This window comes from Pseudophryne corroboree, chromosome 2 (genome assembly GCF_028390025.1).
Source record: "Pseudophryne corroboree isolate aPseCor3 chromosome 2, aPseCor3.hap2, whole genome shotgun sequence".
In the NCBI taxonomy this organism is placed as follows: Eukaryota; Metazoa; Chordata; class Amphibia; order Anura; family Myobatrachidae; genus Pseudophryne; species Pseudophryne corroboree.
In genome coordinates this window covers 990,334,742-990,350,588 of record NC_086445.1, presented here as the reverse complement: position 1 = coordinate 990,350,588, position 15,847 = coordinate 990,334,742, and the positions used below count along the sequence as shown (strand labels likewise).

The following is a 15,847-nucleotide window of genomic DNA, read 5'->3' as shown; positions in this document are numbered from 1 at the left end:
TAAGCTTTATATGTTGCAAAATGTTCAATTTTATCTCCAGCATGTCAGAGCTTTGTTTATGTATTGTGTTTTTTCTATCACGCGGCTTAGGCTGCAATCAGTATACACAGGTGGTCCGGGGTTCTCCGTGACGCTGCGGCCGGCGCGGCTCAGTGACGTCATCATTTGAGGACCGAGACCCGGCGGGCGGCTGGCGCCACGGACTCTCCCTGGACAGGTATAAAGGTATGTGTTTCCATGTTGTATGTTTTATGTCCTGCTGAAAATGTAAAGATTAATTACTTTGAAACATTGACCGCACAACGACTGAGAGTCTTCTTTTCCCTATCCGGGAGCCGTGAGTGCCGCTGATTGCTATATGTATATATATATATATATATATATATATATAAATGTGAAAGCCCTCACTGACTGACATATCATTAATTCTCTTACTCAGTGCTGCAAATATGGCGGTACTGCGTACTGGTAAGAAATTGACAGCCGGTACGCAGTACCGCCGGCCCAACTGCCATGCTTGCAGCCACTGCTCTGCTGTGTGTGAGGGGAGGAGAGCGCAGCACGTGCCTCTCCTGCTCCTCAGTGTTCAGTACGGTCTCCAGTGGCGGTGTGTATCTCCAATCAGAGCTCATGGACTGGCAGCTGCGGCTCCTGATTGGCTGCCAGACCGCTAGTTTTGATTGGCTCACGAACCGGCGCCTGATTGGAAATACACAACGCCGGAGACTGGGCTGAGCACTGAAGTGCAGGAGACATGCACGCTACGCTCTCCTCCTCTCACACACAGCAGCAAGCGGCAGCAGTGCGGTGTGCAACACTTGGGGGGGTGGGTGTACCTGGCACTGTGGGGTGATATGTGTAACTTGCACTGTAGGGACATATGTGTATCTGGCACTGTAGGGGCATATGTGTATCTGGCACTGTGGGGGCATGTGTGTTTCTGGCACTGTAGGGGCATATGTGTATCTGGCACTGTGGGGGCATATGTGTATCTGGCACTGTAGTACCATATGTGTATCTGGCACTGTGGGGGCATATATGTATCTGGCACTGTGGGGGCATATGTATACCTGGCACTGTGGGGGCATATGTGTACCTGGCACTGTGGGGGCATATGTGTATCTGGCACTGTGGGGGCATATGTGTATCTGGCACTGTGGTGGCATATGTGTATCTGGCACTGTAGGGCCATATGTGTATCTGGCACTGTGGCGTATGTGTATCTGGCACTATGGGGCATATGTGAAACTGGCATTGTGGGGGCATATCTGGCACTGTGGGGGCATATCTGGCACTGTGGGGGCTTATGTATATCTGGCACTGTGGGGGCAGATCTGGCTCTCTGGGGGCATATTTGTATCTGACACTGTGGGAGAGTATGTGTATCTGGCACTGTGGGGGCATATGTGTATCTGGCACTGTGGGGGCATATGTGTATCTGGCACTACACTAGTGGGGCATATGTGTATCTGGCACTATTGGGGGCATATGTGTATCTGGCCCCCCATATGTGTATCACGCCCCCATTTTCATTGGCCATGCCCCATGTGGCCACACCCATTTTTTGCTGCGCGTGCCGAGTACCACTGAGAAATGTTTTCTACTTGAACCACTGCTCTTACTTCCCAATATGTTAGGAAGCTGAAATTTAAAATAGGGATTCTTCAGGTGGAAATAGGAAAACTATGTAATTAGAATTTTAATAAACCTCCCCTAAGGGGATGAAAAGGGTGTTGACATAATGACGTCATTACCGATGTGTGGCTTGCGTTGTGTGAACGATAACACCCAAACGGACAATCGGATCACAATTAGGATTGCACCTCCAGTGGGTAGAATTTAATAAACTACAAAAATGGTCCTGTCACTTTTTACCGTATCTGCTACGGGTGCTCCTCGGGTAACGGCAAGAACCATGGATTAATATTTACTTAAATTAAGAGGTCTCATATTTACAGCTCTATAGAGTTACCAAATTTTTAACACTCATTTACATGAGCAACCGCAAAACTCAGAAACTCCCGTGTGAAGCCGGGTAGAACAGCTAGTCAGACTATTATATGTCTCATGAAAATGAATAATTATTGAATCTTATATTTTTTGAACACTGCAGTGTTTATTAGAATTACCCTGAAATTAGAGAAAATACATACAGGACTGATGGACAAAGAGGAAAGACTCCACTTTCCCATTCTTACCTACTCTCCTGCAACCTGCGGGAGACTCACATATTTTTGGGGCCTCCTCTGGGCACATGTAGGAGTGGCTGTTTCTCCTGCATTCCGCCCACTTCCTAGTGAAGAGGGCAGGATGAGGAGGATAATGCCGGTAATTTGGGAGGGGTGGGGCCAATGTTCATCATTTGGCCCCACCCCCAATTTATAAAAGCACAATATGCAGCATTTTCCTCACAAGTGTGTAGTGCCACAAACAGTCCCAATCACCGGCCACTTACAGTATATTCCCTCTCCGGAATAGACAATCAGACTCTTGTATTGAAGGACATATTTCATTGTGGTGTTTGTTAGAGATGAGCGCCTGAAATTTTTCGGGTTTTGTGTTTTGGTTTTGGGTTCGGTTCCGCGGCCGTGTTTTGGGTTCGAACGCGTTTTGGCAAAACCTCACCGAATTATTTTTGTCGGATTCGGGTGTGTTTTGGATTCGGGTGTTTTTTTCCAAAAACACTAAAAAACAGCTTAAATCATAGAATTTGGGGGTCATTTTGATCCCAAAGTATTATTAACCTCAAAAACCATAATTTACACTCATTTTCAGTCTATTCTGAATACCTCACACCTCACAATATTATTTTTAGTCCTAAAATTTGCACCGAGGTCGCTGTGTGAGTAAGATAAGCGACCCTAGTGGCCGACACAAACACCGGGCCCATCTAGGAGTGGCACTGCAGTGTCACGCAGGATGTCCCTTCCAAAAAACCCTCCCCAAACAGCACATGACGCAAAGAAAAAAAGAGGCGCAATGAGGTAGCTGTGTGAGTAAGATTAGCGACCCTAGTGGCCGACACAAACACCGGGCCCATCTAGGAGTGGCACTGCAGTGTCACGCAGGATGGCCCTTCCAAAAAACCCTCCCCAAACAGCACATGACGCAAAGAAAAAAAGAGGCGCAATGAGGTAGCTGACTGTGTGAGTAAGATTAGCGACCCTAGTGGCCGACACAAACACCGGGCACATCTAGGAGTGGCACTGCAGTGTCACGCAGGATGTCCCTTCCAAAAAACCCTCCCCAAACAGCACATGACGCAAAGAAAAAAAGAGGCGCAATGAGGTAGCTGTGTGAGTAAGATTAGCGACCCTAGTGGCCGACACAAACACCGGGCCCATCTAGGAGTGGCACTGCAGTGTCACGCAGGATGTCCCTTCCAAAAAACCCTCCCCAATCAGCACATGATGCAAAGAAAAAGAAAAGAAAAAAGAGGTGCAAGATGGAATTATCCTTGGGCCCTCCCACCCACCCTTATGTTGTATAAACAAAACAGGACATGCACACTTTAACCAACCCATCATTTCAGTGACAGGGTCTGCCACACGACTGTGACTGATATGACGGGTTGGTTTGGACCCCCCCCAAAAAAGAAGCAATTAATCTCTCCTTGCACAAACTGGCTCTACAGAGGCAAGATGTCCACCTCATCTTCACCCTCCGATATATCACCGTGTACATCCCCCTCCTCACAGATTATCAATTCGTCCCCACTGGAATCCACCATCTCAGCTCCCTGTGTACTTTGTGGAGGCAATTGCTGCTGGTCAATGTCTCCGCGGAGGAATTGATTATAATTCATTTTAATGAACATCATCTTCTCCACATTTTCTGGATGTAACCTCGTACGCCGATTGCTGACAAGGTGAGCGGCGGCACTAAACACTCTTTCGGAGTACACACTTGTGGGAGGGCAACTTAGGTAGAATAAAGCCAGTTTGTGCAAGGGCCTCCAAATTGCCTCTTTTTCCTGCCAGTATAAGTACGGACTGTGTGACGTGCCTACTTGGATGCGGTCACTCATATAATCCTCCACCATTCTATCAATGTTGAGAGAATCATATGCAGTGACAGTAGACGACATGTCCGTAATCGTTGTCAGGTCCTTCAGTCCGGACCAGATGTCAGCATCAGCAGTCGCTCCAGACTGCCCTGCATCACCGCCAGCGGGTGGGCTCGGAATTCTGAGCCTTTTCCTCGCACCCCCAGTTGCGGGAGAATGTGAAGGAGGAGATGTTGACAGGTCGCGTTCCGCTTGACTTGACAATTTTGTCACCAGCAGGTCTTTCAACCCCAGCAGACCTGTGTCTGCCGGAAAGAGAGATCCAAGGTAGGCTTTAAATCTAGGATCGAGCACGGTGGCCAAAATGTAGTGCTCTGATTTCAACAGATTGACCACCCGTGAATCCTTGTTAAGCGAATTAAGGGCTGCATCCACAAGTCCCACATGCCTAGCGGAATCGCTCCGTGTTAGCTCCTTCTTCAATGCCTCCAGCTTCTTCTGCAAAAGCCTGATGAGGGGAATGACCTGACTCAGGCTGGCAGTGTCTGAACTGACTTCACGTGTGGCAAGTTCAAAGGGCATCAGAACCTTGCACAACGTTGAAATCATTCTCCACTGCACTTGAGACAGGTGCATTCCATCTCCTATATCGTGCTCAATTGTATAGGCTTGAATGGCCTTTTGCTGCTCCTCCAACCTCTGAAGCATATAGAGGGTTGAATTCCACCTCGTTACCACTTCTTGCTTCAGATGATGGCAGGGCAGGTTCAGTAGTTTTTGGTGGTGCTCCAGTCTTCTGTACGTGGTGCCTGTACGCCGAAAGTGTCCCGCAATTTTTCTGGCCACCGACAGCATCTCTTGCACGCCCCTGTCGTTTTTTAAAAAATTCTGCACCACCAAATTCAAGGTATGTGCAAAACATGGGACGTGCTGGAATTTGCCCATATTTAATGCACACACAATATTGCTGGCGTTGTCCGATGCCACAAATCCACAGGAGAGTCCAATTGGGGTAAGCCATTCCGCGATGATCTTCCTCAGTTGCCGTAAGAGGTTTTCAGCTGTGTGCGTATTCTGGAAAGCGGTGATACAAAGCGTAGCCTGCCTAGGAAAGAGTTGGCGTTTGCGAGATGCTGCTACTGGTGCCGCCACTGCTGTTCTTGCGGCGGGAGTCCATACATCTACCCAGTGGGCTGTCACAGTCATATAGTCCTGACCCTGCCCTGCTCCACTTGTCCACATGTCCGTGGTTAAGTGGACATTGGGTACAACTGCATTTTTTAGGACACTGGTGAGTCTTTTTCTGACGTCCGTGTACATTCTCGGTATCGCCTGCCTAGAGAAGTGGAACCTAGATGGTATTTGGTAACGGGGGCACACTGCCTCAATAAATTGTCTAGTTCCCTGTGAACTAACGGCGGATACCGGACGCACGTCTAACACCAACATAGTTGTCAAGGACTCAGTTATCCGCTTTGCAGTAGGATGACTGCTGTGATATTTCATCTTCCTCGCAAAGGACTGTTGAACAGTCAATTGCTTACTGGAAGTAGTACAAGTGGGCTTACGACTTCCCCTCTGGGATGACCATCGACTCCCAGCGGCAACAACAGCAGCGCCAGCAGCAGTAGGCGTTACACGCAAGGATGCATCGGAGGAATCCCAGGCAGGAGAGGACTCGTCAGACTTGCCAGTGACATGGCCTGCAGGACTATTGGCATTCCTGGGGAAGGAGGAAATTGACACTGAGGGAGTTGGTGGGGTGGTTTGCGTGAGCTTGGTTACAAGAGGAAGGGATTTACTGGTCAGTGGACTGCTTCAGCTGTCACCCAAAGTTTTTGAACTTGTCACTGACTTATTATGAATGCGCTGCAGGTGACGTATAAGGGAGGATGTTCCGAGGTGGTTAACGTCCTTACCCCTACTTATTACAGCTTGACAAAGGGAACACACGGCTTGACACCTGTTGTCCGCATTTCTGGTGAAATACCTCCACACCGAAGAGCTGATTTTTTTGGTATTTTCACCTGGCATGTCAACGGCCATATTCCTCCCACGGACAACAGGTGTCTCCCCGGGTGCCTGACTTAAACAAACCACCTCACCATCAGAATCCTCCTGGTCAATTTCCTCCCCAGCGCCAGCAACACCCATATCCTCCTCATCCTGGTGTACTTCAACACTGACATCTTCAATCTGACTATCAGGAACTGGACTGCGGGTGCTCCTTCCAGCACTTGCAGGGGGCATGCAAATAGTGGAAGGCGCATGCTCTTCACGTCCAGTGTTGGGAAGGTCAGGCATCGCAAACGACACAATTGGACTCTCCTTGTGGATTTGGGATTTCAAAGAACGCACAGTTCTTTGCGGTGCTTTTGCCAGCTTGAGTCTTTTCAGTTTTCTAGCGAGAGGCTGAGTGCTTCCATCCTCATGTGAAGCTGAACCACTAGCCATGAACATAGGCCAGGGCCTCAGCCGTTCCTTGCCACTCCGTGTGGTAAATGGCATATTGGCAAGTTTACGCTTCTCCTCCGACAATTTTATTTTAGGTTTTGGAGTCCTTTTTTTTCTGATATTTGGTGTTTTGGATTTGACATGCTCTGTACTATGACATTGGGCATCGGCCTTGGCAGACGACGTTGCTGGCATTTCATCGTCTCGGCCATGACTAGTGGCAGCAGCTTCAGCACGAGGTGGAAGTGGATCTTGATCTTTCCCTAATTTTGGAACCTCAACTTTTTTGTTCTCCATATTTTATAGGCAGAACTAAAAGGCACCTCAGGTAAACAATGGAGATGGATGGATTGGATACTAGTATACAATTATGGACGGACTGCCACGGTTAGGTGGTATAAAAAAACCACGGTTAGGTGGTATATAATACAATTATGGATGGACGGACTGCCTGCCAAGTGCCGACACAGAGGTAGCCACAGCCGTGAACTACCGCACTGTACACTGGTTGATAAAGAGATAGTAGTATACTCGTAACAACTAGTATGACGACGGTATAAAGAATGAAAAAAAAACCACGGTTAGGTGGTATATATTATAATACAATTATGGTTGGACGGACTGCCTGCCGAGTGCCGACACAGAGGTAGCCACAGCCGTGAACTACCGCACTGTACACTGGTTGATAAAGAGATAGTAGTATACTCGTAACAACTAGTATGACTGACTATGACGGTATAAAGAATGAAAAAAAAACCACGGTTAGGTGGTATATATTATAATACAATTATGGATGGACGGACTGCCTGCCGAGTGCCGACACAGAGGTAGCCACAGCCGTGAACTACCGCACTGTACACTGGTTGATAAAGAGATAGTAGTATACTCGTAACAACTAGTATGACTGACTATGACGGTATAAAGAATGAAAAAAAAACCACGGTTAGGTGGTATATATTATAATACAATTATGGATGGACGGACTGCCTGCCGACTGCCGACACAGAGGTAGCCACAGCCGTGAACTACCGCACTGTACACTGGTTGATAAAGAGATAGTAGTATACTCGTAACAACTAGTATGACACTATGACGGTATAAAGAATGAAAAAAAAACCACGGTTAGGTGGTATATATTATAATACAATTATGGATGGACGGACTGCCTGCCGACTGCCGACACAGAGGTAGCCACAGCCGTGAACTACCGCACTGTACACTGGTTGATAAAGAGATAGTAGTATACTCGTAACAACTAGTATGACACTATGACGGTATAAAGAATGAAAAAAAAACCACGGTTAGGTGGTATATATTATAATAATACAATTATGGATGGACGGACTGCCTGCCGAGTTCCGACACAGAGGTAGCCACAGCCGTGAACTACCGCACTGTACACTGGTTGATAAAGAGATAGTAGTATACTCGTAACAACTAGTATGACACTATGACGGTATAAAGAATGAAAAAAAAACCACGGTTAGGTGGTATATATTATAATACAATTATGGATGGACGGACTGCCTGCCGACTGCCGACACAGAGGTAGCCACAGCCGTGAACTACCGCACTGTACACTGGTTGATAAAGAGATAGTAGTATACTCGTAACAACTAGTATGACACTATGACGGTATAAAGAATGAAAAAAAAACCACGGTTAGGTGGTATATATTATAATACAATTATGGATGGACGGACTGCCTGCCGACTGCCGACACAGAGGTAGCCACAGCCGTGAACTACCGCACTGTACACTGGTTGATAAAGAGATAGTAGTATACTCGTAACAACTAGTATGACACTATGACGGTATAAAGAATGAAAAAAAAACCACGGTTAGGTGGTATATATTATAATACAATTATGGATGGACGGACTGCCTGCCGACTGCCGACACAGAGGTAGCCACAGCCGTGAACTACCGCACTGTACACTGGTTGATAAAGAGATAGTAGTATACTCGTAACAACTAGTATGACACTATGACGGTATAAAGAATGAAAAAAAAACCACGGTTAGGTGGTATATATTATAATACAATTATGGATGGACGGACTGCCTGCCGACTGCCGACACAGAGGTAGCCACAGCCGTGAACTACCGCACTGTACACTGGTTGATAAAGAGATAGTAGTATACTCGTAACAACTAGTATGACACTATGACGGTATAAAGAATGAAAAAAAAACCACGGTTAGGTGGTATATATTATAATAATACAATTATGGATGGACGGACTGCCTGCCGAGTTCCGACACAGAGGTAGCCACAGCCGTGAACTACCGCACTGTACACTGGTTGATAAAGAGATAGTAGTATACTCGTAACAACTAGTATGACACTATGACGGTATAAAGAATGAAAAAAAAACCACGGTTAGGTGGTATATATTATAATACAATTATGGATGGACGGACTGCCTGCCGACTGCCGACACAGAGGTAGCCACAGCCGTGAACTACCGCACTGTACACTGGTTGATAAAGAGATAGTAGTATACTCGTAACAACTAGTATGACACTATGACGGTATAAAGAATGAAAAAAAAACCACGGTTAGGTGGTATATATTATAATACAATTATGGATGGACGGACTGCCTGCCGAGTGCCGACACAGAGGTAGCCACAGCCGTGAACTACCGCACTGTACACTGGTTGATAAAGAGATAGTAGTATACTCGTAACAACTAGTATGACTGACTATGACGGTATAAAGAATGAAAAAAAAACCACGGTTAGGTGGTATATATTATAATACAATTATGGATGGACGGACTGCCTGCCGACTGCCGACACAGAGGTAGCCACAGCCGTGAACTACCGCACTGTACACTGGTTGATAAAGAGATAGTAGTATACTCGTAACAACTAGTATGACACTATGACGGTATAAAGAATGAAAAAAAAACCACGGTTAGGTGGTATATATTATAATACAATTATGGATGGACGGACTGCCTGCCGACTGCCGACACAGAGGTAGCCACAGCCGTGAACTACCGCACTGTACACTGGTTGATAAAGAGATAGTAGTATACTCGTAACAACTAGTATGACTATGACGACGGTATAAAGAAAGAAAAAAAAATACCACGGTTAGGTGGTATATAATTATACAATTATGGATGGACGGACTGCCTGCCGAGTGCCGACTGCCGACACAGAGGTAGCCACAGCCGTGAACTACCGCACTGTACTGTGTCTGTTGCTAATATAGACTGGTTGATAAAGAGATAGTATACAACAATATACTACTATACTGGTGGTCAGGCACTGGTCACCACTAGTCACACTGGCAGTGGCACTCCTGCAGCAAAAGTGTGCACTGTTTAATTTTAAATTAATATAATATTATGTACTCCTGGCTCCTGCTATAACAACCTGCAGTGCTCCCCAGTCTCCCCCACAATTATTATAAGCTTTTATACATTGATGTGCAGCACACTGGGCTGAGCTGAGTGCACACAGACTGAGTCACACTGTGTGACTGCTGTGTATCGTTTTTTTCAGGCAGAGAACGGATATAGCAGAGAACGGATATATTAAATAAAAGTTAACTTAACAACAACTGCACTGGTCACTGTGGTAAACTCTGTCTGCACAATCTCTCTCTCTCTCTCTTCTAATCTATTCTAATGGAGAGGACGCCAGCCACGTCCTCTCCCTATCAATCTCAATGCACGTGTGAAAATGGCGGCGACGCGCGGCTCCTTATATAGAATCCGAGTCTCGCAAGAATCCGACAGCGTCATGATGACGTTCGGGCGCGCTCGGGTTAACCGAGCAAGGCGGGAAGATCCGAGTCGCTCGGACCCGTGAAAAAAAAAGTGAAGTTCGTGCGGGTTCGGATTCAAAGAAACCGAACCCGCTCATCTCTAGTGTTTGTGAGTCTGAATTTAAATGCATACTGTTAATATGTAAAAAAATGAAATAATAGTCATTAAAATAAAGCCAACTGCAATGGGATTTTGCTATAACGATTAGGATGATAATGAATAGCTAAAATTATCCATGGACCACTTTACTACTCATTATTATAATTAGCAGAGTTAGGCGAGGAGCAGCTGTACGCAGCAAATGAGAGATAGGAAGACTTCTTAAAAGTAGTATTAAATTGCATTTTTTCCCTGGGGAAGTTGCTAACGTGCCTTCCAGCTATACTTAAAGGGATTGTCAAAACGTAATTCTAAGGTAACATATTCATTCATTAAATCAATTACAAAAAAAAAAAAGTTTCTCTCTATGAACTGCTAAAACTGAATCCGCTGAGCTTCGGTAATAATTGGCGAACCAGCCAGGTTTCCCGCTCCTCCCCGCAGTACTATCACAACCCGGCTATGGCATTTATAATTGCAAAACTCTTTTTAATTGTCAATGTCATACCAAATACATTTTAATTACTGTTTGAACACTATGATTAATTTGTGCATTTATTAACTCTTATAACTCAGGGGGCTTAGTTTTGCTGCAGTAATGAAACCAGATTGTAATAAATCCACTAATTAACAGGTAAATATTCAAAGATGACTTTGAACATACTTAGCAAATGGAAACAGATTTTAGCATTTTTAAATACAAAAGAAAGTGTCACGTTAGTTCTCCAAGCAGGTTTCGTCTGCATATTAAATCTGATAGTGCTATTTATCAAAGTGTTTGCCAAAAGGCAGCTGTATTCAGGATAATGCTTTAAAACAAAAAAAGTTAGACAAGTATGGAAAAAAAGAAGAAGAGCTTTTTCCGCAGAAAAAAATTACTTTTCAGACTAAACTGGAGTTATGGATGGTGTCTGTGAACCAGTTTTGTAATAAGTCAAATGGTGCTTATATCAAGCTCGGATTCCTACCAATGTATGGTGTGTTTGACTCTGATTTTTTTTTTCATTGTTAATATTTTTCATACCTTTTGTGTTTATAGGTTTTCAGCTTTGAAGTGGAACTAGATAAACCTTTAACCAATCAGATGATCAGAATATTCCAGGCAGCACAAGTATTCTTCAGGTGTGAAATAGGAAAACTATGTAATTAGAATTTTAGTAAACCTCCCCTAAGGGAATGAACAGGGGGTTGGCATAATGACGTCATTACCGATGCGTGGCTTGCGTTGTGTGAACAATAACGCCCAAATGGACAATCGGATCAAAATTTGGATTGCACCTCCAGTGTGTAGAATTTAATAAACTACAAAAATGGTCCTGTCACTTTTTACCGTGTCTGCTACAGGCGCTACTCGGGTAATGAAAAGAACCATGGCTCCATTAAGTGTAGGTATGTTAGGAAGCTGAAATTCAACTTAGGTATTCTTCAGATGTCTCAAACTTACATCTCTATAGATTTACCAAATTATTACCACTCATTTATATTTACAACCGTGAAAATCAGAAACTCCCGTGCAAAGAATGGGTAGAACAGCTAGTGTGTGTGTGTGTATAGATATATATATATATATATATATATATATATACTGTATATATTACACAAGCACAGTAAGTGTCCGATTGGGAACAGCAAACTGAAAGTTGGATGATGGATTAGTGGCTTTTATTTTTATTTGCACAATTGTTTTTTATTTTTAGAATTGTACTGGCCGGTGATTTTTTTTGTATTGTGCTCTATTATTAGATAACCAATTTATATTGCGCTTGTTTTCTCTTGGAGTTTTAATAACACTATATGGAGAAATCCATAGCCCTCTAATGGTGCAGGACTCCAGACTTTACCATTGAAATTGTGATACTTGGTAGATAAGCCCTGACTTAGAGATGTAGTTGATGTTGGATGCAGTGGCGCTATTATTTGTCACTGAGCATGCGCTGTGATGAACTAGCAACAGCGCGCGCACTTATGGTTTAGTCACAAAGCGAGTGACATGTAGTCAGTGTTTAGGGGAGGTAACGAGGGTGGCTCGAAACACACACGCCTGTCGGGACCGTATTCTGGCCGTGCCAAAGTCAGCCACTGAGAATTCACTTGCAGCTGGGGAGACCCAGCATCTTAGACGAGACCCTCCATCTAAGACAACATAACATTGCGCAGGGGTACCATGCAGGGCCAGATTAAGGGTCACATGGGCCTGGAGTTGAAAATGTTCAAGGGCCTAGTATGAAAAGCAGAGGAGCAGTCATCAGTGCTTGTGGGTGTGGCCAGTGCTTTGTGGGTGTGGCCCATGCTTTGTAGGTGTGTCCATAGCCATGTGTGCTTTTATACCACCTACACTATCAGCCCCACTGTCTACTTAAATACGGAAAATTAGAACATCATTTAGTTTGAATTTTTTTTTTTTTAATACAGTACTTAAGATTTATGGCTTCCCGTGTGGCCAGCTGGTGGCTGGTAACCATCATGCGGTCATGATTATGGGCCTATATTTATGTGGAGGCCTGGAGATGTAGCTTTATCTGCCCTATTGTTAATCTGACCCTGGCTGCATGGCCGACAACTGTGCGTTTGATGTTTCCGCTTTTGTACGTAAGCGGCGAATGTTAGATGCCGCCAGTGGGTGTCTCTATGCATAAGGGGCTCATTAGCTTATTTTCGCAGTTGCACAGTGAGCGGAATCACATCTGCATTGTGCCCATCTCTGTATGAGGCCCTTGTTTTATAACATTCACGCCTTCAGACCACTTTGTTCATGATGCAGGGGAAAAAAAGGACACACCAGGACAGTCTGAGGCTTTAGAAGGACTGATAAAGTTACACCGCGCTTTGGGGATACTGTATATAAATATATCCTACAGTACCTCTCCTTTACTGAACGTCTATATCTACAGCCTGTGCAATCTCTACAAAGTAATTGGAGGAGGCAGATAGCGCAGGCTTTCTAACAGATCACAGGAATGTTTATCTACTTGTTTTTTTTATTTCTATTTTTTATACGTACGTATTCTTACTGTTCCTAGTGAATAACAGCACAGACAATGATTATCAGTACTAATACCTAATACTCTCTGTAGGCAGGCACTTATAGGTGAGTCTTAGTATACAATTGTCACTTGTGCATTATATGCTTATTAGGTTAAAAAATAAAAATTGCACTACATTTACCAAGACAATTATTTACCACATAAACCAGTGCATATTGCAAATCAGTTTATATTATCTACATTAAATGACACAATTGTAAAACTTTGATCATGTCAACCCAACTCAGAAGATAATAGTGACTTTCTGTATAGTTTTTCATATTGCAGTCATTGTGGAAACGTAGCAATAACAGAAATAGAACGCCTGAGAGAAACATTTTATATGCGTTATTTTACATTACAACTTTCCTACTTTTCACTGCATGGAGATTTATTAAAGCTTGGAGAGAGATAAAGTGGAGAGTTTGAAATTGGCAACCAATCAGCTCCTAACTGCCATGTTACAGGCTGTGTTTGGAAAAAAAAATGACAGTTAAGAGCTGATTGGTTGGTAGTTTATCGCTCTCCACTTTATCTCTCTCCAAGCTTTGATTAATCTCCCCCAAAATATCTTTCGAATACAAGTTCAGATTATTTTGAAAAACGAAAACTATAATTATTTGCTGGGTATGGGTACTTAGGTCGACAAGACTTAGGTCGACAGTCATTAGGTCGACCACTATTGGTCGACATGCATTAGGTCAACATGGTCACTAGGTCGACATGGTCATTGGATCGACAAGCACTAGGTCGACATGGAAAAAGGTCAACATGTTGTTTTTTTAAACATTTTTTTACAACATTTTTTGGTGTCGTTTTCTTCGTAAAGTGACGGGGAACCCCAATTAGTGCACCGTGTCCCCTCGCATACAGTAGCTCGCTTTGCTCACCATGCTTCGGGCAAGGTGCCTCGCTCCGCTACCGCTGTGTTTGGCACAGGTTACCGTTCCCAATCGTAGCCCACATGGGGGGTAATTCCAAGTTGATCGCAGCAGGAATTTAGTTAGCAATTGGGCAAAACCATGTGCACTGCAGGGGAGGCAGATTTAACATGTGCAGAGAGAGTTAGATTTGGGTGGGGTGTGTTCAATCTGCAATCTAATTTGCAGTGTAAAAATAAAGCAGCCAGTATTTACCCTGCACAGAAATAAAATAACCCACCCAAATCTAGCTCTCTCTGCACATGTTATATCTGCCTCCCCTGCAGTGCACATGGTTTTGCCCAATTGCTAACTAAATTCCTGCTGCGATCAACCTGGAATTACCCCCATGGATCGTAAAGTACGAAAAAGGTCAAAAACAGGTTTAAAAAAAAAAAAAAAAAAAACCTCATGTCGACCTTTTTCCATGTCGACCTAATGACCATGTCGACCAATAGTAGTCGACCTAATGACCGTATCTCTTATTTGCTGAATGAAATACTGAGAGAAAATCACTAAAAAATGTGGATTATTAATATTATTAATAACATAGAATTTGATGGAAGATAAGAACCACTTGACTATCTAGTCGGCCCATTAGTTATTATTTTTATATTACATTATAATTCTACATTTTGGGGTCTATTTATGAAGCAGTGAAAAGAGTGGAGAAAAGGACCAGTGGAGAAGTTGCCCATAGCAACCAATCAGCTTTGAAGGAAGCCTTTATCAAGTACATTCTATACAATGTAGGGGACATGCTGATTGGTTGCCATGGGCAACTTCTCCACCAGTCTGTTTCTCCACACTTTTCACTGCTTCATGAATAGACCCCTTTGTCCTTATATGAGAAGTGTACGCGTCATGCCAGTGGTCTTACATATACTCGATTTACCAAACACCACTCTCAGGTGATATGACACGTGGCTCACTATTGGCTGATGCACCACATGACCAAAGTTCATCATTGCAAATTATTATTATTATTATTTTAAGGTCTGTGTAACCCCTACTGCAACTTTTATAAACAGCCGCAGTGATCACTATCTGGGAATAATTCTCACTTATGGGGGCGATTATTAAATTCTCCTAAAAAGGAAAAGTGAAGATGTTGCCCATAGATTATAGCTATCGCTCTCTAGCCTGTACTGAATAAATGATAACTATAGTAGATTCTAATGGGTTGCTATGGGCAACATCTAGGTCTTTTAGAAGGTCTGATAAATCTCCCCATATTACAGGGGTTATCCTGTCTTCCAGGCTTGTTAGCGCTGGGTTGGTAATTCTATTACATATTCTAGGTACTATAGAATAAATTTACTAAAGCTTCTAAAACGGATAATTGGTGATGTTGCTCATAGCAACCAATCAGATGCTGTCTATCATTTCTCAGTGCTTTCGGTTCCTCTCCCCCTGTTATAGAGGAATCAGTCCTGCCATGCCGCACCCGGTGGGACCCCTATGCCTGTTCTTTACCTTATTCTACTTGAAATATGGACTGTGGGCCTAATTCTGTCCTGATCGCTAGGCTGCGTTTTCACACAGCGGGCGATCAGGTCTAAA

The 15,847-nt window shown here is 43.9% G+C and overlaps 1 protein-coding gene across 10 annotated transcripts in view; it reads right to left on the bottom strand.

Annotated features, from left to right (window-relative positions):
- The window catches only part of GRIK1 (glutamate ionotropic receptor kainate type subunit 1), a 630,706-nt gene that overhangs the window by 91,450 nt on the left and 523,409 nt on the right, over positions 1–15,847 (bottom strand). The window lies entirely within an intron of this gene.